The sequence below is a fragment of the Lemur catta genome, chromosome X (assembly GCF_020740605.2).
Source record: "Lemur catta isolate mLemCat1 chromosome X, mLemCat1.pri, whole genome shotgun sequence".
NCBI classification, from domain to species: domain Eukaryota; kingdom Metazoa; phylum Chordata; class Mammalia; order Primates; family Lemuridae; genus Lemur; species Lemur catta.
The window spans coordinates 42823644-42848862 of record NC_059155.1 but is presented as its reverse complement, the minus strand read 5'-3'; the positions used below and the strand labels follow the sequence as shown (position 1 = coordinate 42848862).

The window sequence follows — 25219 nt, the reverse complement described above, 5'->3', positions numbered from 1 at the left end:
CAGTAAAGGAGCTGTCTTGGCAGAGGTTGAGAGTTGGCTCTCAGGGACTGGGAAAGCCACCAGGGAGGGGCTCAAGCAGCCCTGCCAAGCCCAAAAGTCTGCTTGTGAGTGTGGGGCCATCCGAGATTCACAATGTGTCTGTCAGGAGTGGGTTTCACTCTTCTTCTCCCTCCTCTTTCCTGCAGTCTCCTTCTGGCATCTGGCCACAGGCAGGAATTTGAACTAACTGAGCTCACCAGCACCGATGCTGCAGGCTGGGAGCTTCCCTGTCAAGGATCTTGCCCTGGGCTTAGAACACAGCTTTCTTATGGAGGGATGTATGCTCCACAAGTGTGCTGTGGCTGGGATCCACACTACACTCTCCTTTCAGTTCTGTCCACATGGACTCCCTTGCATCCTGAGATTAGTTCACAAATCTCCCCTCTGTGCCCCTGAGCAACACAATCGAGTCCTCGGGGTATGGGATCCAGCCTGTGGGATAGTCTCCCAGTCCCCAAGTTCAATCTCTGACTGTGCTAGGCAGAAGCATGCTGGTCCCGAGTCGCTCATGGAGTGCTCTAGCAGGTTTGATATCCCTCAGCTTCAGGGTTTGCCCTGCTCTGCTGGAGCAGCCAGGTGAGCAGCACCTGGGAGGGCTGGCAGGCAAGGATCTCACAATCTGAGCATCCCTTGCCCTGCTGCACATCTTTTTTATTATTATTATTATTATTATTTTTATTTCAGCTCTTCATGGGAGTACAAAAGCTCACTTGGGTTGTTTCCATATCTTTGCAATTGTGAATTGTGCTGCCATAAACATTCGGGTACAGGTGTCTTTGTTAAAGAATGACTTTTGTTCTTCTGGGTATATGCCCAATAATGGGATTGCTGGATCAAATGGTAGGTCTACTTGAGTCTGTTTAAGGTATTTCCATATTGCTTTCCATAGGGGTTGCACTAGTTTGCATTCCCACCAGCAGTGTATGAGTGTTCCTGTCTCTCCGCATCGACGCCAACATGTGTTGTTTTGGGATTTTTTGATAAAGGCCATTCTCACCAGAGTTAAGTGGTATCTCATTGTGGTTTTGATTTGCATTTCCCTGATGATTAGGGATGTTGAGCATTTTTTCATATGTTTGTTAGCCATTCTTATATCTTCTTTTGAAAAATTTCTATTCATGTCATTTGCCCACTTTTTGATAGGATTGTTTGATTTTTTCTTGCTGATTTTCCTGAGTTCTAAATAGATTCTTGTTATCAGTCTTTTATCTGATGTGTAGTATGCGAAAATTTTTTCCCATTCTGTAGGCTGTCTGTTTATTTTCGTCACTGTTTCTTTGGCTGTGCAGAAGCGTTTTAATTTAATCAGGTACCGTTCGTTTATTTTTGTTGTTCCTGTGATTGCCTTAGGGGTTTTCTTCATAAATTCTTTGCCTAGACCAATGTCTTTAAGAGTCTTTCTTACATTTTCTTCTAGAATTCTAATCGTTTCCCACTTAAGGTTTAAATCTGTTATCCACCGTGATTTAATTCTTGTGAGAGGTGACATCTATGGGTCCTGTTTCAGTCTTCCACATGTGGCTATCCATTTTTGCTAGCACCGTTTATTGAATAGGGATTCTTGTCACCAGAGTATGTTTTTGTTTATTTTGTCAAAGATTCGATGGCTATATGAGGATGGCTTTATATTTAGATTTTCTGTTCTGTTCAACTGGTCTATGTCCCTGCCCTTATGCCAATACCAGGCAGTTTTAAGAACCACAGCCTTGTGGTATAGTTTGAAGTCTGACAAATCAATACCTCCCATTTTGTTTTTATTGCTTAAAATTGCTTTTGCTACACGGGGTCTTCTCTGATTCCATACAAAGTGCATAATTATTTTTCCTAAATCTGTCAAAAAAGATGTTGGTAATTTAATAGAAATTGCATTGAATCTATAGATTACTTTGGGTAGCAGAGACTTTTTTTTTTTGCTGAAAAGCATAACTTTATTTATTTTTATTTTTTCATTTATTTATTTATTTTTTTTATTTCAGCTCATCATGGGGGTACATAAGTTCAGGTCATATACATTGTCCATGTCCTGCCCATCCCCCCGAGTCAGAGTCCCAAACGCATCCATTCTCATTCTCCAGACACTGTGCCTGGCACTCATCATGTAGTCAAACCTCCATCCCGCCCCCACCTCCCCGAGTCTGCACCTTCAACCATGACCATTCCCCAGAGGGTGTGCAACGCACTCATCATGTAGGCATACACCCATCCCCTCCCCCCACCCCATCCCAGTCTGATATCCAATTGGTATCCTTTCCCGATGTGCATTTAGGTGATGATCAGGGAAAACCACTTTTCTGGTGAGTACATGATATGCTTGTTTTTCCATTCTTTGGATACTTCACTTTATATAGTGGGTTCCAGCTCTCTCCAGGAGAACAAAAGAGATGTTGTATCATCGTTATTTCTTATAGCTGAGTAGTAACCATGGTATACATATACCACAGTTTCCTAATCGATTCGTGGATTGATGGGCACTCGGGTTGTTTCCACATCTTTGCGATTGTGAATGGTGCTGCTATAAACATTTGGGTAAAGGTGTCTTTGTTAAAGAATGACTTCTGTTCTTCTGGGTATATGCCCAATAATGCGGTTGCAGGATCAAATGGTAGGTCTACTTGAATCTATTTAAGGTATCTCCATAATGCTTTCCACAGGGGTTGCACTAGTTTGCATTCCCACCAGCAGTGTATGAGTGCTCCTGACTCTCCGCATCCATGCCAACATGTGTTGTTTTGGGATTTTTTGATAAAGGCCATTCTCACCGGAGTTAAGTGGTATCTCATTGTGGTTTTGATTTGCATTTCCCTGATGATTAGGGATGTTGAGCATTTTTTCATACATTTTTTAGCCATTCTTATGTCTTCTTTTGAAAAATTTCTATTCATGTCATTTGCCCATTTTTTTGATATGATTGTTGGGTTTTTTCTTGCTGATTTTCCAGAGTTCTAAATAGATTCTTGTTATCAGTCTTTTATCTGATGTGTAGTATGGGAAAATTTTTTCAAATTCTGTAGGCTCTCTGTTTATTTTCATCACTGTTTCTTTGGCTGTGCAGAAGCTTTTTAATTTAATCAGGTCCCATTCATTTATTTTTGTTGTTGCTGCCATTGCCTTAGGGGTTTATTTCATAAATTCTTTTCCTAGGCCAATGTCTGCAAGAGTCTTTCCTACATTTTCTTCTAGAATTCTAATCGTTTCCCATTTAAGGTTTAAATCTGTTATCCACCATGATTTGATTTTTGTGAGAGGTGAAATCTATGGGTCCTGTTTCAGTCTTCTACATGTGGCTATCCAGTTTTCCCAGCACCATTATTGAATAGGGACTCTTATAGACATTTTAACAATGTTGATTCTTCCAATCCACGAGCATGGTATGGTTTTCCACCTATTTACGTGTTCTGCAATTTCCTGCCTTAGCGTTTCATAGTTCTCTCTATAGAGGTCCTTTACCTCTTTAGTTAAAAATATACCTAGATATTTTATTTTCTTTGTTGCTGTTTTGAAGGGTATTGAGTCCTTAATTTGGTTCTCTGATTGAATGTTATTGGCATATATGAATGCCTCTGATTTGTGTGTATTGATTTTGTAACCTGACACTTTACTGAATTCATTAATTAATTCCAGGAGTCTCTTGGTTGAGTCCTTGGGGTTTACCAGATACAACATTATATCATCAGGGAAGAGTTAGAGTTTGATCCCTTCTGTCCCTATGTGGACAACCTTTATTCTGTTCTCTTGCCTGGTAGCTCTCGCAAGGACTTCCAAGACTATGTTGAAAAGTAATGGGGACAGTGGGCAGCCTTGTCTTGTTCCACTTCTGAGTGGGAATCCTTTCAATTTTTCCACGTTCAGTATCATGTTGGCTGTGAGTTTTTCATATATGGCTTGTATCATTTTTAGGTAGGTTCCGTTTATGCCTATTTTGTTAAGCGTTCTTATCATAAAAGGGTGTTGAATTTTGTCAAATGCTTTTTCTGCATCTATTGAGAGGATCATATGGTCTTTCTTTTTGCTTCTATTTGTATGGTGAATTACATTTATAGATTTTTGAATGTTGAACCACCCCTGCATCTCTGGGATGAAGCCTACTTGGTTGTGATGAATTACTTTTTTAATAAGCACTTGAATACGATTTGCTAGGATTTTATTGAGAATTTTTGCATCTATGTTCATGAGAGAAATTAGTCTGTAGTTTTCTTTTTTTGTTGCATCCTTTCCTGGTTTTGGTATCAATGATATATTGGCTTGGTAAAATGTGTTGGGGAGAATTCCATCCTTCTCAATATTGGAGAATAGTTTATGTAGGATGGGCACCAGTTCATCTTTGTATGTGTGATAAAATTTGGGTGTGAACCCATCTGGACCAGGGCTTTTCTTTTTGGGAAGGTTTTTTATTGCTGTTTCAATTTCAGTTCTTGATATTGGTCTATTCAGGAATTGTATTTCTTCCTGATTGAGCTTGTGAAGGCTGTGTGCTTCTAAAAATTTCTCCATTTCCTCCTCATTTTCCAATTTGTGTGCATAAAGATGTTTGTAAAATTCATAGATGATGTCATGTATCTCTGTGGCATCGGTCGTGATTTCTCCTTTCATGTTCCTGATGGAAGTTATTAGAGATTGTTATTTTCTGCTCTTGGTTAGTCTAGCCAGTGGTGTGTCTATTTTATTTATCTTTTCAAAGAACCAGCTTTTTGATTTATTAATTTCCCCTATAGTATTTTTGTTGTCCTTTTCATTTAATTTTTATTTGATCTTAATAATTTCTCACCTTCTGCTGTGTTTGGTGTCAGTCTGTTCTTCTTTCCCCAACTCTTTGTGTCTACTCATTAAGATGTCTATTTGTAAATTTTATGTCTTTTTGAAATAGGCATTTATGGAAATGAATTTTCCTCTCAGGACTGCTTTAGCTGCCTCCCATAGATTTTGATAAGTTGTGTCTCTTTTGTCATTTAATTCAAAGAATGCTTTCATTTGTGACTTGATTTCTTCCTTTACAAAATAGTTTTTTAGGAGAAGGTTGTTTAGCTTCCATGACTTTGAGTAGGAATGAGAGTTCCTTTTAGAGTTCATTATTAATTTTATTCCACTATAATCTGAGAAGATGCATGGTATGATTTCTATTTTTTTGAATTTTTTTAAGACATGCTATGTCCTAGGATATGGTCAACCTTACAGAATGTCCCGTGAGCTGATGAGAAGAATGTAAATTTGTGGATTTCGAGTAGAATGTCCTGTAGATGTCAGTCAGGCCAATTTGTTCTAGCATTCTGTTTAAATCTAGTATTTCTTTGCTTATTTTCTGTTTGGAGGATCTGTCTTGTGATGGCAGTGAGGTGTTAAAGTCTCCAGCTATTACAGTATTGTTGTCTATCATTTGGTTCTGATCAAGTAGGGTTTGCTTTATGAATCTGGGTGCGCCTAGGTTGGGTGCATATATATTAAGTATGGTTATGTCTTCTTGTTGAATTGAGCCTTTCACCAGTATGTTGTAATTGTCTTTGTCTTTTATTACTTTTGTTGGTTTAAAGACTAAGTTATTGGAGATTAAAACTGCCACACAAGCTTTCTTTTGGCTACCGTTTGCTTGAAATATCAATTTCCATCCTTTTATTTTCAGTCTAAATGCATCTTTTCAGGTTAGGTGAGTTTCCTGAATATAGCAGATACTTGGTTTATGTTTTTTTATCCATTGACCCAGTCTATGTCTCTTGAGTGGGGAATTCAGGCCATTGACGTTTATTAAGGGAATTCATAAGTGGGACAGATTTCTGTTCATCTTATTGGGAAGAACTTCATTGCTGTGTTTTCTTTCTTGAGCCATTGTGGTGGCTGGAATTTGATCTTTAGCTCTTGAGTTGTTTTACATTCGTGGGTGTCTCTTGTGCTGATTCGTGTGTAACTTTCTTTTGAGTACTTCTTGGAGGGGTGGTCTTGTCTTGCTGAATTCTCTCAGTCCTTGTTTATCTGAGAATGTCTTAATTTCTCCTTCATATAGAAAGGTTAGCTTAGCTGGGTACAATATTCTAGGCTGGGCACTATTCTGTTTCAGAAGAGTGAGAATGGGGCCCCAACTTCTTCTTGCTTGTCAAGTTTCAGTTGAGAAATCTGGCGTAATTCTAATGGTCCTCCCTTTGTATGTTACTTGTTTCTTTTTCCTTACAGATCAAAGAAGGGTCTCTTTGGTGGATATTTTGGTCAGTCTGATGACTACGTGATGTGGTGTTTTTTTATTTGCTATGAATCTACCAGGGGTTCTTTGAGGTTCTTGAACCTGTATGTCTAGAGTTTTGGCAAGCCCTGGGATATTTTCCTCTATTATGACTTCAAATAGTTCATCCAGCCCTTGCTTATTATCTTTTCACCCTCAGGTATGCCGATAACTCTCACATTAGACTTCTTCACATAATCCCACATTTCTTGTACACTCTGATCTTTTTTCTTATTTCTTTGCTCTATCTTTGTGACTGACTTATTTAATTGGAAAGAGTTATCTTCTATCTCTGAGATTCTTTCTTCTGTTTGATCTACCCTGTTCTTGAGACTTTCCACTGTGTTTTGTAGCTCCCTGGATAAATTCTTCATTTCTAGGAGTTCAGTTTGGTTTTTCTTCAGTATTTCTTTTTCCTTAGTGAATTTTTCTTCCAAATCCTGGATTGTTTTTGTGGTTTCTTTGTGTTGGTTATCTATTTTTTCTTGTATATTATTCAGCTTATTTATAATCCATAACCGAAATTCTTCCGGTAATATGCTGTTATTCTGAATCTGACTTGTGCCAATTGGAGGAGAGTTGGTATTTCTCTTTGGGGGCGAGGTTTCCGTTTGGTTCTTTGTGCTCCTCATATTTTTCTGCTGAGCCCTTCCCATGTGGCTCTATCGTTATATCTTTTCTCACAGCTTTAGTCTGTGTAACAGCACACCTTGTACTCTGTTCTTAGGCTGTGAAGCAATCTAGGTGTGTTGCTTCCTTTATCCAGAGGGGGAGACTGTTGTGTGTTGTTTAGAGTTTTTTCTATCTCAGTTGGGGGACTGCTTCTGATGGGTCCACCCCCACAGGGTTGGCTTGATGTAAGACCAGTTTGGCAATTTAAGTCACTATTTTGTGGACTTTCAGTTAGCAGGCAGGATTCACACTATTTGCAAGCAGAAAGTCTCTCTCTCTCTCTCTCTCTCTCTCTCCCCCTCTCTTTTTTTCCCTTTTTTTTCCCTTGTCTTTTGGTTCTTCTTCTAGATGTGTGGTTTCTGTCTCTTTCCACAGGAAAGACACTGGCTAGGGGGAGGAGGCAGTGCCCTCACTCTCTCTGTGTCCCAGTTGCTTCAGCTCCCACGGGCAAAGGTCTACCCTGTCCCAATGTCCCCAAGGTCCCCAAGGTCCAGGCTCCACACTCTTTCGTCTGGGGAAGCACTCAGTGTTCACACCTGGGAAGGGGACCTGGAGAGGGTCCACGGACCAGGGGATGGAGCCCCCTGGGGAGGCGCCTGGCACCCTATGATAATGCAGCAGCTAGGCCTTGGACCCCACAATGGCGGCTGGCCACCTGCAGATCACCGGCACTGGGGGGGAATGTTCAGAGTCCGTTAGGAACCAGAGCTGCGGGCCTGGAGAGCTCAGTAGTATACAGTAGATTCTGAGCTAGAGGGCCACCGAAAAGGAGAAACGAAAAAAAAAAAAAAAACCAATAAAAGAAAAAGAAAAAGAAAAACAAAAAACAAAAAACAAACAAACAAAATTAAAAAGGAAAAGAGAAACAAAAAACAAAAAACAAACAAACAAAAACAAAAAGCACAAATAATAATAAAATATAATAATATTTTTAAAAATATATGAATAATAAGAAAAAGAAAACAAAAATGAGAGAAAAAAACACTAATAATAATAAAAAAATAATATTTTAAAAAACCAATATGAATAAAAGGAAAAAGAAAAAGAGAAAAAAAAAAAGAAACAACAGCAACAACAAAATAAACCTGTTATTCCGTGACTAAGAGTCTTAGCTCTTTCCTGCTGATTTCTCCCATCCACAGAGTTCACACAGAGCTACAGCTCTTGGCGGGGGGTCACAGACTATAAAAGGGAGCCGTGCGCAGATCCATGAGGCCCCCTATGGATCAGCAGCGGCTACGCTTTGGGACCCAAGATGGTGACCACACGACCATCGGTCACCGGCACTGGGGGGGAATATTCAGAGCTCGGCAGATGCCAGAGCCAACAGCAGCTCCCCAGCTGGGGGGCCACCAGAGAAGAAAAAGAGAAAAAAAGAAAGAAAAAGAAAGAAAAAAAAAACCACTTTAACATTTCAGGATCGCGGTCCCTCGCCTTGGCATAGCCCTGCCCCTTTTCCCGTTAATTGCTGCATACCACAGGCATCCCGCACAGTCCAAGCTCTTTCCTGCTGCTGTCTCCCATCCACACAGTTCTCACAGAGCCACAGCTCTTGGCGTGGTGTCACGGACTATAAAAGGGAGCTGTGCGGGGAACTGCGCGGCCCCCTATAGATCCACTGCGGCTATGCTGTGGGACTCAAGATGGCGACCGCGTGCCTGCCGGTCTGTTAGCCATTCTTATATCTTCTTTTGAAAAATTTCTATTCATGTCATTTGCCCACTTTTGGATAGGATTGTTGGATTTTTTCTTGCTGATTTTCCTGAGTTCTAAATAGATTCTTGTTATCAGTCTTTTATCTGATGTGTAGTTTGCGAAAATTTTTTCCGATTCTGTAGGCTGTGTCTTTATTTTCGTCACTGTTTCTTTGGCTGTGCAGAAGCGTTTTAATTTAATCAGGTCCCATTGGTTTATTATTGTTGTTGCTGTGATTGCCTTAGGGGTTTTCTTCATAAATTCTTTGCCTACGCCAATGTCTGTAAGAGTCTTTCCTACATTTTCTTCTAGAATTCTAATCGTTTCCCATTTAAGGTTTAAATCTGTTATCCACCGTGATTTGATTTTTGTGAAAGGTGAAATCCGTGAGTCCTGTTTCAGTCTTCTACATGTGGCTATACAGTTTTCCCAGCACCATTTATTGAATAGAGATTGTTCTCCCCAGAGTATGTTTTTGTCTATTTTGTCAAAGATTAGATGGCTATATGAGGATGGTTTTATATTTGGAGTTTCTGTTCTGTTCCACTGGGCTGTGTCCCTGCCCTTGTGTCAGTACCAGGCAGTTTAAAGAACCAAAGCTTTGTAGTATAGTTTGAGGACTGGCAAATTAATGCCTCCCATTTTGTTTTTATTGCTTAAAGTTGCTTTTGGTATACGGGGTCTTCTCTGATTCCATACAAAGTGTATAATTATTTTTTCTAAATCTGTGAAAAATGATGTTGGTAATTTAATAGGAATTGCATTGAATCTATAGATTACTTTGGGTAGTATAGACATTTTAACAATGTTGATTCTTCCAATCCACGAGCATGGTATGGTTTTCCACCTATTTACGTGTTCTGCAATTTCCTTCCTCAGTGTTCCATAGTTCTCTCTATAGAAGTACTTTACTTCTTTAGTTAAATATATACCTAAATATTTTATTTTTTTTTGTTGCTGTTTTGAAGGGTATTGAGTCCTTAATTTGGTTCTCCAATTGAATGTTATTGGCATATATGAATGCCTCTTATTTGTGTGTATTGATTTTGTAACCTGACACTTTACTGAATTCATTAATTAATTCCAGGAGTCTCTTGGTTGAGTGCTTGGGGTTTTCCAGATACAACATCATATCATCAGGGAAGAGTGAGAGTTTGATCTCTTCTGTCCCTATTTGGACACCCTTGATCTCTTGCCTGATAGCTCTCACAAGGACTTCCAATACTATGTGTAAAAGTAATGGGGACAGTGGGCAGCCTTGTCTGGTTCCACTTCTGAGTGGGAATGCTTTCAATTTTTCCCCATTCAGTATGGTGTTGGCTGTGGGCTTGCCATATATGGCTTGTATCATTTTTAGGTATGGTAAAATTCGGGTGTGAACCCATATGAACCAGGGCTTTTCTTTTGGGGAAGGTTTTTTATTGCTGTTTCAATTTCAGTTCTTGATATTGGTCTATTCAGGAATTCTATTTCTCCTGATTGAGCTTGGGAAGGCTGTGTGCTTCTAAAAATTTCTCCATTTCCTCCTCATTTTCCAATTTGTGTGCATAAAGATGTTTGTAAAATTCATAAATTATGTCATATATCTCTGTGGCATCGGTTGTGATTTCTCCTTTCATGTTCCTAATGGAAGTTATTAGAGATTTTTCTTTTCTGCTGCTGGGTAGTCTACCCAGTGGTGTGTATATTTTATTAATCTTTTCAAAGAACCAACTTCTTGTTTTATTAATTTCCCTTGTAGTATTTTTGTTGTCCTTTTCATTTAATTCTGATTTGATCTTAATAATTTCTCGCCTTCTGCTGTGTTTGGGGTCAGTCTGTTCTTCTTTCTCCAGCTCTTTGTGTCTATTCATTAAGTTGTCTATTTGTAAGTTTTCTGTCTTTTTGAAATAGGCATTTATGGAAACGAATTTTCCTCTCAGGACTGCTTTTGCTGTGTCCCATAGATTTTGATAAGTTATGTCTCCTTTTTCATTTAATTAAAAGAATGTTTTGATTTCTGATTTGATTTCTTCCTTTACAAAATTGTTGTTCAGGAGAACATTGTTTAGCTTCCATGACTTTGCGTAGGAATGAGAGTTCCTGTTCGAGTTCATTATTATTTTTATTCCACTGTGATCTGAGAAGATTCGTGGTATGATTTCTTTTTTGAATTTTTTAAGACATGCTTTATGTCCTAGGATATGGTCAATCTTAGAGAATGTCTCGTCAGCTGATGAGAAGAATGTATATTCAGTGTATTTCAGGTAGAATGTCCTGTAAATGTCAGTCAGGCCCATTTGTTCTAGCACTCTTTTTAAATCTACTATTTCTTTGCTTATTTTCTGCTTGGAGGATCTGTCCTGTGCTGTCAGTGAGGTGTTAACGTCTCCAGCTATTACAGTATTTTGTCTATCATTTGGGTCAGATCAATTAGGGTTTGCTTTATGAATCTGGGTGCGCCTAGACTGGGTGCATATATATTAAGTATGGTTATGTCTTCTTGTTGAATTGTGCCTTTCACCAGTATGTAGTAACCGTCTTTGTCTTTATTACTTTTGTTGGTTTAAAGACTAAGTTATTTGAAGTTAAAACTGCCACACCAGCTTTCTTTTGGCTACCGTTTGCTTGAAATATCGATTTCCATCCTTTTGTTTTCAGTCTAAATGCATCTTTGCAGGTTAGGTGAGTTTCCTGTAGACAGCAGATACTTGGTTTGTTTTTTTTTATCCATTGACCCAGTCTATGTCTCTTGACTGAGGAATTCAGACCATTGACATTTAGTGAGAGAACTGATAAGTGGGACAGATTTCTGTTCATCTTGTTGGGTAGAACTTCATTGCTATATTTTCCCTCTTGAGCCATTTGGTGGCTGGAATTTGATCTTTAGCTCTTGGGTGGTGTTACGTTTGTGGGTCTTTGTTGAGTTGATCTGTGTGTAACTCTCTTTTGAATACTTCTTGGAGGGGTGGTCTTGTCTTGGTGAATTCACTCAGTCCTTGTTTATCTGAGAATGTCTTAATTCCTCCTTCAAATACGAAGCTTAGCTTAGCTGGGTACAAGATTCTAGGCTGGGCATTATTCTGTTTCAGAAGATTGAGAATGGGGCCCCAACTTCTTCTTGCTTGTCAAGTTTCAGTTGAGAAATCTGGCATAATTCTAATGGGCATCCCTTTGTATGTTACTTGTTTCTTTTTCCTTACAGCTCAAAGAAGGGTCGCTTTAGTGGATATTTTGGTCAGTCTGATGACTACGTGGTGTGGTGTTTTCCTGTTTTCTTTGAATCTCCCAGGGGTTCTTTGAGCTTGTTGAAAATGTATATATAGAGTTTTGGCAAGGCCTGGGAAATTTTCCTCTCTTATATCTTCAAATAGTTTATCCAGCCCTTGCTTATTATCTTCTTCACCCTCAGGGATGCCGATGACTCTCACGTTAGGCTTCTTCACATAATCCCACATTTCTTGTAGACTCTGATCTTTTTTCTTATTTCTTTGCTCTATCTCTGTGACTGACTTATTTAATTGGAAAGAGTTATCTTCAATCTCTGAGATTCTTTCTTCTGTTTGATCTACCCTGTTCTTGAGACTTTTCACTGTTTTTTGTAGCTCCCTGAATAAATTCTTCATTTCTAGAAGTTCACTTTGGTTTTTCTTCAATATTTCTTTTTCCTTAGTGAATTTTTCTTCCAAATCCTGGATCGTTTTTGCGGTTTCTTTGTGTTGGTTATCTATTTTTTCTTGTATATTATTCAGCTTATTTATAATCCATAACTGAAATTCTTCCTGTAACATGTTGTTATTCTGAATTTGGTTTGTGCCAATAGGAGGAGAGCTGGTATTTCTCTTTGGGGGCGAGGTTTCCATTTGGTTCTTTGTGGTCTCCATATTTTTCCGCTGAGCCCTTCCCATCTGGAGCTATCGTTAGATCTTTTCTCACAGTTTTAGTCTGGCTAACAGCATGCCTTGTACTCTGTTCTTAGGCTGTGAAACAATCTAGGTATGTTGCTTCCTTTATCCAGAGGGGGGGACTACTGTGTGTTGTTTAGAGTTTTTTCTATCTTACTTGGGGGACTGCTTCTGATGTGTCCACCCCCAGAGGATTAGCTTGACCTAAGACTGGTTTGGCAAGTTAATCACTGTGTTGTGGACTTTCAGTTAGTCGGCAGGATTCACACTATTTTCAAGGAGAAAGTCTCTCTTTCTCTTTTTTTTCCCTCTGTCTTTTGGTTTTTCCTTTAGATGTGTGGTTTCTGTCTCTTTCTTCAGGAAAGACTCTGGCTAGGGGGAGGAGGCAGTGCCCTCGCTTGCTCAGTGCCCCAGCTGCTGCAGCTCCCATGTGCAAAGGTCTACCCTGTCCCAATTTCCCCAAGGTCCATGCTCTTGCGTCTGGGGAAGAACTCAGTGTTCACAACTGGGAAGGGGACCAGGGGATGGAGTCCCCTGGGGACCTGCCTGGCACCCTATAGCTCTGCACCTTCTGCACATCTTTAAGAGGAAAGGTGTGAGCCCCACTCTCTGTGGAAGCCTTAGTGTGGTAGGCTAACCAACAGAGGGGAAGCAGGCACTTCTGAGAGGTTCAGCTAAGTCATACCTCTTGGTAGCATCAGGTGGGGGAGGGGCAGGGGAAGAAAAGGATCTGGTTGGACTACAGCTAACACTCTGGTCATCTCTGTCCCTCTCTCTAAATGGCAGCCCACCCAATATGTCCACGCTCTGGGGTCACACAGATCCCCCTGGGATCCATCGGCCCCTTTGGCTCAGGCAGTCTGAGCAGGAGTTGGGAAATGTTTGTGTGGGAACTAGCAAGGCAAAAACTGAGGAGCTGAAGCTACTTGGGAAGGACAAAGATGCATAGTGGGTGGAGAAGCAATATGGCACCTACTGTCTCAGCTAGGGTCTGCGGTGTTGAGAAGGGGGCTGGCAGCCTGGTGCTTTGTCCTCATGAAGCTCCCAGTTCACTGGCGGCAGCAGCCCTTGGACTCATGAGGGTAGAAAGGCTCTCCAGCAGTTCAGGAGCCCACTGACTTCCAGAGGTGTGAGGGAAGGAGAAACAAAACCCCCACCTACCCTTTCTGCTGGCTCCAAGCCTCTTGTGGGTTGATCTCTGCTGATGTCTTGCTCCTTCTAATTCTGCTCTGCACCTTCTTCCCATGGAATCTCTGGTTCATTCTGGCACATTTCCCTCAGAATCAGAATCTATGGTGTTTTTTTTGTTTGTTTGTTTTGTTTTGTTTTTTATCTAAAACTTTTCCTTCTTTCTGAGACGATCTGGGAGCCAGTGTCGCTGGTCATCCATCTTCTTTTCCCTAGAGCTACCATATATAAAGTCTGTCTCTTATTCTCCTTCAGTCTTTCCTTTCTTTTGTTAATCCAACACCCTAATGTGACCTGTAGAGTGAATGTAGATTGGAATTTGAAGTCCCACTCCCGTAAAGCTGTAAGCTGTTCTGCTCTAATATTTGTGGTGATTTCTGTTTTAAAATGTAAAAATTGTTTCTCTGTTCTAGTATGTATAAAATATGGTTAAAAATGATAATAATTAGACTCTATGTAATCGTACACTTGCTTTTTTCAGGTAAAAAACATTTTCTTTAGTATACATTCATAATAGTGAAATTACTATGTCAAATGACATGAATTTTAAACATTTTATTTTATTTTATTTTATTTACATTTCTTCATTTTCTGTCTTTTTATAAAATTTTGATAGATTTAGAGGTTACAAGTTGAATTATTACATCTATATATTGTATACTGGTAAAGTCTGTACTTTTACATTTTAAACATTTTAAAATGAAGTTATTGAGGTGTAATTTACATACCACAAAGTTCTCTTAAGAGTATAGTTCAATGACTTTTGTAGATTTACAGAGTCTAGCAAATAGCACCTCAGTCCAAATATTAATATTTATCATTTCAATGGCTATCATCAAATTATCCTTTATTTATATTATACTAACTGATTCTCTCAGCACTGGGCTCTAATAACTGCCCATTTGCCCATATTGTCAAGGGCAGAAATATTATCCGGAATCTTTGCACATATGAGAATTGAAAAGCAGTTTCACGATTTTATTTGGAACTTCTTTAAATCTTAGTGAGATTACACTAATATTCTTTACTTAGAGCTATTTATACAATAGGGACATTACAGCTATTACTATGTTAGTAAAATTAGATCTTTCTTAAGAAAATTAGTATATGAAGTCTTTTGTATTATTTTCTCCAATGCCATCCTTTTTCATTGTTTTATGTGATTAATATTTGTACAGGTTTATTGAGATATAATTCATATACCATGCACTTGACCCATTTAAAGTATACAATACAATGTTTTCTTAGTTTGTTAACAGAACCACAAACAATTTTAGAACATTTTCATCACCCAACAAGGAAGCCCTATAACAGTTAGTAATCATTCCCTCTTCCTCCTCCCTTCTTCGCATATCCTCCTCATTGCTTCCACCCAGCCCCAAGTGATTACTTATTTACTTTCAGTGTCTGTATATTTGCTTATTCTGGACATATTAAAAATATTCCTCCTATCTAACTGTAATTATATATCCTTTGACAAATATCTTCCCATCCCTCCATTCCCTGTAAACACACAAGCTTCTGGTAACTACCATTCAACTCTCCACTTCTATGAGTTCAACATTTTTAGATTCCACATGAGTGAGATCATACAGTATTTGTCTTTCTGTCTGGCTTATTTTACTTAACATGATGTACTCCAGGTTCATCCATGTTGTTGCAAATGACCGTATTTCTTTCTTTTTTATGGTTGAATAGTACTCCATTGTGTATATGTCATATTTTATTTATCCATTCATTTCTCTTTTTTTTCTTATTTTAAGTTGTTTATTGTAAGATAATTTACAAATATCTTGCTGTCTTCAGTAATTCAAACAATGGAGCAACAACTTCTTCTGACAAAACAGCGGTAAGTTAAAAACAAGTCAGTTGGCTGAATTTCCCTTCTTTACTTCTTATGTGAGGATGGAACTTGATTTTCATTAATCCAGAGCTGCAGCACCAGAGATAATTTCAATCAACTCTTTTGTGATGACAGCTTGGGGGGTGCAGTTGAATGTCAAAGTCAATTTATCAGTTATCTCAGAAGTGTTCTTGCTGGTGTTGTCCATGGCTGTCATCCTAGCACTTTGCTCACTGGTGGTAGACGCCTTCAAAGAGTAGTAGATGATGTTGGCCAGACTGTTTTCTTGGTAATTTTGTAGCACATCAGCATCAATATCATCGTAGATACTCATACTCTCAGCACTTGCAATGGTATTAAGGGAGAAGATGGGTTTCTCTTCTGTCTTATAGGAGATGACAGACCTGAACCGATTGAAGATGATAGAGCCTTCATCAAACTCATAACCACAGTTTAATAACTCAAGGGCAATGACTGACGCATCTCAAAAAATACAGGTCTTTCTTCATACTTCTTTGAATGTCACCAGAAACTGGTCAGAATGAGTCCTGTGGAGTATGCCCCTGATTTTATTGCCAATTCCAACAATCGTAACTTCTTTTCCAGTCACTGTGAGTGTAGCTACCTCATTTTTCATCTGCTTAGCAACTAAGAAATGGATAGCACCACAAAGTCCTTTATCTGAGGACACACCTATAAGGAGGTGGTTCTTCTTGTCTTCAGGCACCTTAATATCAGCTTTTTCATACAGAGCCAAAGATCCTATTCTGTGCACTTTAGCTGGTTTTAGCTCCCTCTCAGCTCGGGCGTATTTTGCTGCTGCTACCATTTTCAAAGACTTGGTAGTTTTCTGGATGTTTTTGGTGGGCTGTAGTCGCCTGGTAATATCTTTCAAAGTTGCCATATTTCGAACTTGGACCCATTGCAACTGCAAGGCCCACCCAGGCCGAGACCCCCACAACGGCCACCCAAGAGAACATGGAAAACGTATATTACCTGAGCTTTTGTACTCCCATGATGAGCTGAAATTAAAAGAAAAAAGAAAAAGAAAAAAAAAAAAGAGAGAGAACATGGTGACAGCAGCCATGCTGAAGGTCGGTCAGACAGGCATCCATTCATTTCTTGAGCAACATTTAAGTTGATTCCATATCTTGGATATTGTGAATAGTGCTGCAGTAAACATGGGAATGCAGATGTGTCTTTGACATACTGATTTCATTTCCCTTGGATATATATCCAGTCATGGGATTGTTGGGCTACTTGGAATCTTTTGTGGTTTCATACAAATTTTAGGATTGTGTTTTCTATTTGTGTGAAGAATGTCCTTGGTATCTTGATAGAGATTGCATTGAATCTGTAGATCACATTGGGTAGTATAGATATTTTAACACTACTTCTTCTACCAGTCCATAAACATGGGATTTCCTTCCACTTAGTTGTGTATTCTTCAATTTCTTTCATCAATAGTTTATAGTCTTCAGAGTAGAGATTGTTCACCTCTTGGTTAAATTTATCCCCAAGTAGGCTGGGTGTGGTGGTTCATGCCTATAATTCCTGTATTTTGGGAGGCTAAGAGAGGAGAATCACTTGATACCAGGAGTTCAAGACCAGCCTGAGAAGCATAGTGAGACCATGTCTCTACAAAAAATAAGAAAAATTATCCAGGCATGATAGTGTGTACCTGTAGTCCCGGCTACTCAGGAGGCTGAGGAGGGAGGATTGCTTGAGCCTAGGAGTTTGAGGCTGCCTTGAACTATGATTGCACTCCTGCATTCCAGCCCAGGCAACAGAGCAAGACCCTGTCTCTAAAAAGAAGAAACAAAATTCATCTCTAAGTGTTTTATTTTTGTGTAGCTATTGTAAATGAGATTATTTTCTTGATTTTTTTCCAACTATTTCACAACTAGTGTACAGAAATGCTATGATTTTTGTAGATTGATTGTGTATCTTGAACTTTACTGAATTTGTTTATAAAATCTAATAGTTTTTTGGTGGAATCTTCAGACTTTTGTATATATACAAGCATGTCATCTGCAAACAGATCAATGTAAATTCTTCCTTTCCCTTTTGGATGCCTTTTATGTTTTCCTCTTGTCTAATTTCTCTGGCTGGCACTATGGGGACTGGAAGTGGAGAAATTGGGCATTTTTGTCTTGTTCCAGACCTTGGAGGAAAAGCTTGGAACATTTCCTCATTCAATATGCTGTTAGCTGTGGATTTATCATATGTATGGCATTTATTGTTTTGAGGTACATTCTTTCTGTACATAATTTGTTGAGTTTTATCAGAAGGGATATTGAATTTTGTCAAATGCTATTCCTACGTCTATTGAAATGATCATATAGCTTTAGGCCTTTATTCTTTAATGTGATGTTCATGTTTATTGATTTGTGTATGTTGAACCTCCCTCACATCCGGGGGATGAATCCTGCTTAATCAGGGTAGATGATTTTTTTAATGTGCTGCGGAATTCTGTTTAATAATATTTTGAGGACTTTTGCATCTATGTTCATCAGGGATATTGGCTTACAGTTTTCTTTGTTTATTATTTACTTGTCCAGTTTTGATATCGGGGTAATGCTGGTATCCTAGAATGAATTTGTAAATATTTGTTTCTTTTCAGGTTATTGTTTTGGAATAGTTTCTAAAGAATAGGCATTAATTCTTATGTATATGTTTGGTAGAATTCAGCAGTGAAGCCATCCAGTCCTGGACTTTTCTTTTATGGGATACTTTTTATTACTGAATCAATTTTCTTCCCGGTTATTTGTCTGTTCAGATTTTCTATTTTCTTCATAATTCAATCTTGGTAGGTTATATGTGTTTAGAAATTCATCCAGTTCTTCTAGGTTACCCACTTTGTTGGCATATATTTGTTCATCATTGTCTCTTAGGGTGCTTTTTATTTCTGTGATATCAGTTTTAATGTTTCCTTTATTATTTTCTATTTTATTTATTTGAGTCTTCACTCTTTTATAGTATAGCTAAAGGTTTGTCTATTTTGCTGCTTTTTTTAAAAAACTCTTTATTTTGTTTATCTTTTGCGTTGCCTTTTCATCTCTATTTCATTTATTTCTGCTCTAACCTTTATTATTTCCTTCCTTCTCCTGATTTTGGGTCAAATATTTTGTTGTTTTTTAGTTATCTGAGGTGCAATGTTAAGTTGGTTATTTATTTCTTGTTTTAAAGTTTTTTTATTCTTATTTCGGCATATTGTGGGGGTACAAAAGTTTAGGTAACGTATATTGCCCTTGCCTCCCCCTGAGTCAGAGCTTCAAACGTGTTCATTGGTATGAACTTCATTTTTAGAACTGCATTTTTTTCTATAGTTATCTGTTGAGTGAGTTCAAAGCTATTTTTTTCAGCTAATTATGGGGGTACAAAAGTTTAGGTTATGTATATTGCCCGTGGCCCCCCCCCCCTTTAGAACTGCTTTTGATGTATCTCATAGGTTTTTGTAATGTTGTGTTTCCATATTTGTTTGTCTCAAGAAATTTTTAAATTTCCTTTTGAGTTTCTTTATTAGCCCATTGGTTATTTAGGAGGATGTTATTTAATTTCCATGTATTTGTAAAGTTTCCAAAGACTCTCCTGGTTTTGACTTCTAGTATTTTACCATTATGGTCAGAAATGATACTTAATATGATTTCAATCTTCTTAAAATTCTTGAGACTTATTTTGTGATCTCATATGATCTATCTTGGAGAATTTCCTATGTGCAGTTGAGAAGAATATGTATTCTACATTTGTTTCATACAATGTTTTGTCAATGTCTGTTAGGTCCATGTGATCTAGAGTACACTTTAAATCCAAAATTTCTTTGTTGATTTTCTGTCTGGATGATCTCTCCATTGCTGAAAATGGGGTGTTGAAGTCGCCTACTGTTGTTATATTGCTTTACTATGTCTCCCTTTAGATCTACTAATATTTGCTTTATATATTTAGGTGCTCCTGTGTTGGGTTCATATATATTGAAATTAGTATATTGACCCCTTCATCATTATATAATGACCTTCTTGTTCTCTTTTTACAATTTTTGATTTAAAGTCTATTTTATTTTTTATAAATATAGCTATTCCTATTTTCCTTTGATTTCTATTTACATGGAATATCTCTTTTCATCCTTTCACTTAGTCTATGAGTGTCCTTTAAGGAGGATTGAGTCTCTTATAGGCACCTTATAGTTAGGTCATGTTTTCTTATCCATTCAACTACTGTATGTATTTTAATTGAGAAACTGAATCCACTTATATGTAAGGTAATTAGTTATAGGTAAGGATTTACTATTGCCATTTTTTTATCGTTTCCTAATTACTTTGTAGATCTTTTCTTCCTTACTTTGTCCCTTACTGTCTTACATTGAGGTTAATTGTTTTTCGAATGCTGTATATTGATTTCTTGAATATTATATTTAGGGTATATATTATAGGTTTGTTTCTTCATGAGGCTCACAAAAACATAGTTATAACAGGTTATTTTAAGCTGATAACAACAACTTTTATTACAGAATAAAATAATTCTACCCTTTCACTTCATCCCCTATTTTGAATTTTTGATTTTACATTTTACAACTTTTTATATTGCCAATCAGTTAACAAATTACTGTAATTGTATTTTTACTACTTTTCTCTTTTAACTATCATATAAAGATATAAGTGATTTAGATACCACCATTACCTGATTACAGTATTCTGAACTTGTGTCCTTACTTTTATCACTGAGTTGTATACTTTGAGATGTTTTTGTGTTACTCATTAATGTTCTTTTCTTTCTGCCTAAAGAATTCTCCTTAGAATTTCTTCTCAGACATTTCTAGTCGTGGGTAACTTTCTCAGCTGTAGTTTGTCTGGGAAAGTCTTTATCTCCAATTTATTTCTGAGTACATTATTCTTATTTGGCAGACTTTTTCCTTTGGTACTTTGAATATATTATCCCACTCTCTCCTGGCCAGTAAGGTCTCTGCTGAGAAGTCTGCTGCTAGGCATATCAGAACTGCCGCATATGTGATCTGCTTCTTTTCTCTTGCTGTTTTCAGAATCCTTTCTTTCTTTCTGTCTTTGACTATTTGATCACAAAATTTCATAAGGTAGTCTTATTTGCACTGAATCTGAATAGAGACCTCATTCCTTCCTGTATTTAGATATATGTATATCTTGCTCCAGGTTTGGAAAGTTCTTTGATATTATTTCTTTAAATAAGCTTTCTACCCCTTTTTTATTCTCTACTTGCTGTGTAACATGGATGACTCATAAACTGGCCATTTTGATATCATCCCATATATATTGTAAGCTTTCTTCACTCTTTTTCATTCTTTTTTCTTCTGTCACCTTGTGCATTTTCAAATAACCTGTCTTCATGTAAACAGATTCTTTCTTCTGCTTGATCAATTCTGCTGTTGAGGCTCTCTATTATATTTTTCCTTTCCTTTGCTGTGTATTACTGGTTCCAGTTTTCTATTTGATTTTTTAATTATTTCCATCTCTCTGTTAAATTTCTCTGCTAAATTTCTGAATTGTCTTTCTGCATTTTCAGGAAGTTTGATGAGCATCCTTAAGACAGATATTTTGAATTATTTGTCACAGAATTCATACATTTGCTTCTCTTCGGGGCCAATCACTAGTACTTTGTTTTATCAGTTTGGTGTCATCATGTTTTCTTGATTGCTCTTGATCCTTGTGGTCATGCGTTGATGTCTGCGTATTGAAGAAGTAGATATTTATTTCAGTCTTTGCAGTCTGGCTTTACTGGAGACATCTTTTAGCAGTAAGCCTGTCAAGAAATTCTGGACAAATCTTGTTTTGTGGTCCCTGAGCCTGTGAACACTGTAGCCATTACAGCACTAGGGGGCGCTGTAAGCTCAGGACTACAGCAACAAATGCTGCACCAAGCTGGAATCCCATAGCTGCTGAGGCTGACACCTTGCCAGGCTGGAATCCAAGCCCCCATCAGTGAGTTCTGCTTGGTACTGTAGATTATTCTCAACATAAGGCCGCTGTAGCTCCATGCAGAGATGAAGGCTGGAGCTTGAGTCCGTTTAGCTGTGTCTGAAGATTCATTCCTGTCTGGTCCCATGGGGAGTCGAGACTCAGTTGACAGGCACCCTCCCAGAGTTAGGAGTTAGGAGTGCGTCTTTTATTATTATGCTATAATCATATACTGTGAACTCTAACCTGGTATCTTTCGTTCACGTGAAGGTATTTTCGTGCATGTATAGTTATTCAAATTGATGTTTCTGCTGGGGGACAGTCACAGGAGAGTCCTGTTCCACCATCTTGCTCTGCCCCTTCTCCATCTGTTTAATAGTTATATACTACAAATATTTCCATCTTGTCCATGTAGCTTTTGGGTTCAGGGAGAATCCTTAGAGCGGGTAATTGCAATTTATAATTTACACGAATATTCACTTAGCTTTTCTTCCGAAAGCTATCAGTATATTTACATCTAAACATTCAGGCAGCCTGGTTTGAGGTAGGTGTGCAGACTGAAAAAAGGATCCATATCTTATCTCATTCACGGCTACCCAGTTGTCTCTTACCATTAATTGGAGAATCCACTATACCTCTACGGTATTGAAATGCCATGTCTATCATACAAGCATTTGGATCTGCCTGCACTCCCTATTGAGTTGGTGTTATTTGTACAGGAAAATAAACTGAACTGGGAGAGTGGGAGTTTGGCAGGAAACATGGGCAAAGGCTTAGCCTGCAATATGTCTGTGGACTAGTGTGGAATCAAGGAACAGAGGGGTCAGAGCATGCTATGGATCATCACTTGGATTCCGACTGAAGTGGCGGTAGATACATAGATGGGAGATTGGTCTTCATTCCTGTATGACAGTAAATGAGGAGAAAATAAACGTGAGATTGGTATTGACAGCTGAGAAGACACTAGTTGAGAAATGGGAATAGCAGTGAACTCAGCTATTTAAAAAACCATGGAAAATGATTTACAACTCAATGGCTCAAGCTTCCTTCAGAAATATTTGAAGAACCAATTCCACTCCTAGGAGTTTATCCTATAGAGAAGTCAGGAAAGTAGGCAAAATGTTAGGATCCAAGCTAAATGCCTATTAATGTTGGATTGGGCCAATAAATTGTGGCACATACATTCATTGGGATGCCATATTACTCTTTCAGTAATCTCTTGTTATTTAAAAATATTTGTGTTCATTATGTGATACTTTAATAGCATATACAATGTTAATTTGCTTTTAAAACAAGGTGTATATACTTTTACACAGAAAATAACATTGAGATAAGGATTAATACCAAAATGTAGTCAAGCGTGGTCTCTAGGTAATGGAATATAGATTATGGGTAATTGCTTTTTGCTTTGTGCTTATCTGGGTTTTCTTTTTTTGTACTTTTACTATAATGAACATGTATATTATCTGTCATATTTAAACATTATAAAATAAGGGCTATTACAGTTTCCATGAGAAAATGGCTTGTATGCCTCTCTATTGTAGATAAATTAAAGCCCTAATTTGACTTGGTTTTTTTTAGAACTCTCCCTCAGTTGACTCTATATTTTGCCCTTTATCTCATTCTTCTATGCCCTAGGCCTGGATTGTAAATGTTATGATTTTGCACCCTATTCCCCTAACTTCTTTTATCTTTCCTCTGTATCTCCCTGTTCCTGCCCCCCCCCATTTGCCTGGTTAAATCTTTCTCTTCTTTCACAACCCAACTCAAATCTGACTTCCTCCAACTAGTGCCCCTATTTTCTTCCTGTCTGGAATTTTCTCCCTCTTGTGAATTCACAAAAACCATTTTTGAACTTGTTCTATACCCTTGGGTGTGCATTTAATGTTGTAAAATACATCTTAAGAATATGTGAAGCACAAGTGTGATTTTTTACCATCATCTTACATCTGTAATCTGTCATGTGATAGATATTCCTAGTGTTGAAGATTGTTGTTTAAAATATTTTTTGAAAACTGATGGTTAAATCATTTAAGCTCCTGTTTTCAAATTCGTGCTAATTTTAAAATAACTGTTTCCTCATCTCACAGGTGGATGGTATGCCTTATTACTTTGATGACAGTGAACTATTAGACCCTGGAACCGAAGTTTCAATTGGTTGTGTTACCTCTATAATGAAAGATACTATTTACATTAATAAAAACATTTACTTCTCTGTGGACTTTGTTTCTGAAGGTATGATTTATATTCTTAGAAAAATGTAATTCTTAATTTTTGAGAGCATTTTATTACTAAAACTGCTTCCATAATACAATGTACTTGGCTCCAGTCAGTGGCTCTTCAATATTATAGTTGCACCTTTGGAATTAAAAAATAATGTATTATACAATATAGGGACAGATAAGTAATATTTATAAAAATGTGTGCTATCGTTTATTGAGAGTTCATTTATTGAATGCATTCAGTAATGTCTGAATGTATTTTTCATGCATGTAACTATTTAATTTCTAATCAATGAAAAAATCCTAAAGTATACCAGGAAACTATTTTTAATATACCACAAAATTAGGATAGAAACTAGCCTTGCACCCTTCTCTGTGTTTGAGTGTGTGTGTATATATGTATATGTGTGTCTGTTGAATTCTATTTGTAATCAGCATATATGTTGTAATATGTAGTTTACACCCAAAGATAAACTTTGCTTTTGCTATTTTGGTCCATTGAAGCTGTCATGTTGCTTGGGTTTAAAAGGGGTGATTAGCTCAACCCCTTAAGGTAGATTGCTTTTTTATTTTCTTGAGTGTAAAACCAGGACTCAGACCTGAATTTTATTTTAAGATGTTCACTCTGTCTGCTTTGTTGAGAAGATACTATGTGGGGCAAGAGTGGCATCAGGAACTCAGGAGAGATGATTGAGATTGGAATAAAGTTTTAGAAGTGGAAGATCTAAGGATTGATTTGATCATTGATGTATTTTGAAGTTAGAGATGAAGGTAGTAGCTGACAGATTGGACCTTTGGTGTGAAGGAAAGATTGGTGAAAGGTAACTCCAATGTTTTTGGTTTGAGTAGCAATAGTAAGGGTGGCGTTGCCAATTTCAGATGTAGAAGACTGAAATGAGCACAATTTGGTGAATGAGAAGAATAGCAGTAACTCAGCTTTAGACAAGTCGAATTGGTGCAGGCTTGTGGATAATTGAATCTGAGGTTGGTTAGAGCTGGAGGTATATACACTTGGGAGTTATCAGCCCATAAATATGCTGTAAAGCCAAGCCAAAGAAATGTATATAAATTAACATAGAGAGAAGAGGTTTAGCACTGTGTCTTGTGTCATTCTAAAATGCTTGGTCTTATGGTATAGAAATGTTGCACTTTGTTGATACTGCCAGTTTTCTGCAGTGATTGTGCCAGTTTACATTCCTACTTGGAGTGTTTGAGATTTCCAGTTGCTCCAGATCCATTCATGTAGATTTGTTATCCTGTGACTTACTTGGTTCCTATTGTATAGTTATGTTTGAAACTCCATGTTTACAACTTTAAAATATATTTTACATATATTTAAGAGTCCACTGACCGCAACACCTAGGAAAAGTGATTCACTCTTACAGGAGCAATATTTCCTAGTGCTACTGCTATCACTAATACCAGTCAAAACTTACATGATGGTTACTATGTGCCAGTCATTATTCTATGAGTTTTACACATATCATATAATTCTCACAGCAACTCTGTATCATGAAGAATCCTATTGGGCTTCTTATTGTATAGAT

The 25219-nt window shown here is 37.7% G+C and overlaps 1 protein-coding gene and 1 pseudogene across 2 annotated transcripts in view; one reads left to right on the top strand and one right to left on the bottom strand.

The window, feature by feature from the left end:
* LOC123627971 (zinc finger protein 75D-like) overlaps positions 1 to 25219 on the top strand; it is a 347901-nt gene that overhangs the window by 260887 nt on the left and 61795 nt on the right. The gene's annotated exons all lie outside the window — the stretch shown is intronic.
* Positions 15567 to 16560, bottom strand: LOC123627972 (annotated as a pseudogene). The gene has a single exon (XR_006731558.1). The product of XR_006731558.1 is annotated as an ATP synthase subunit gamma, mitochondrial-like (transcript).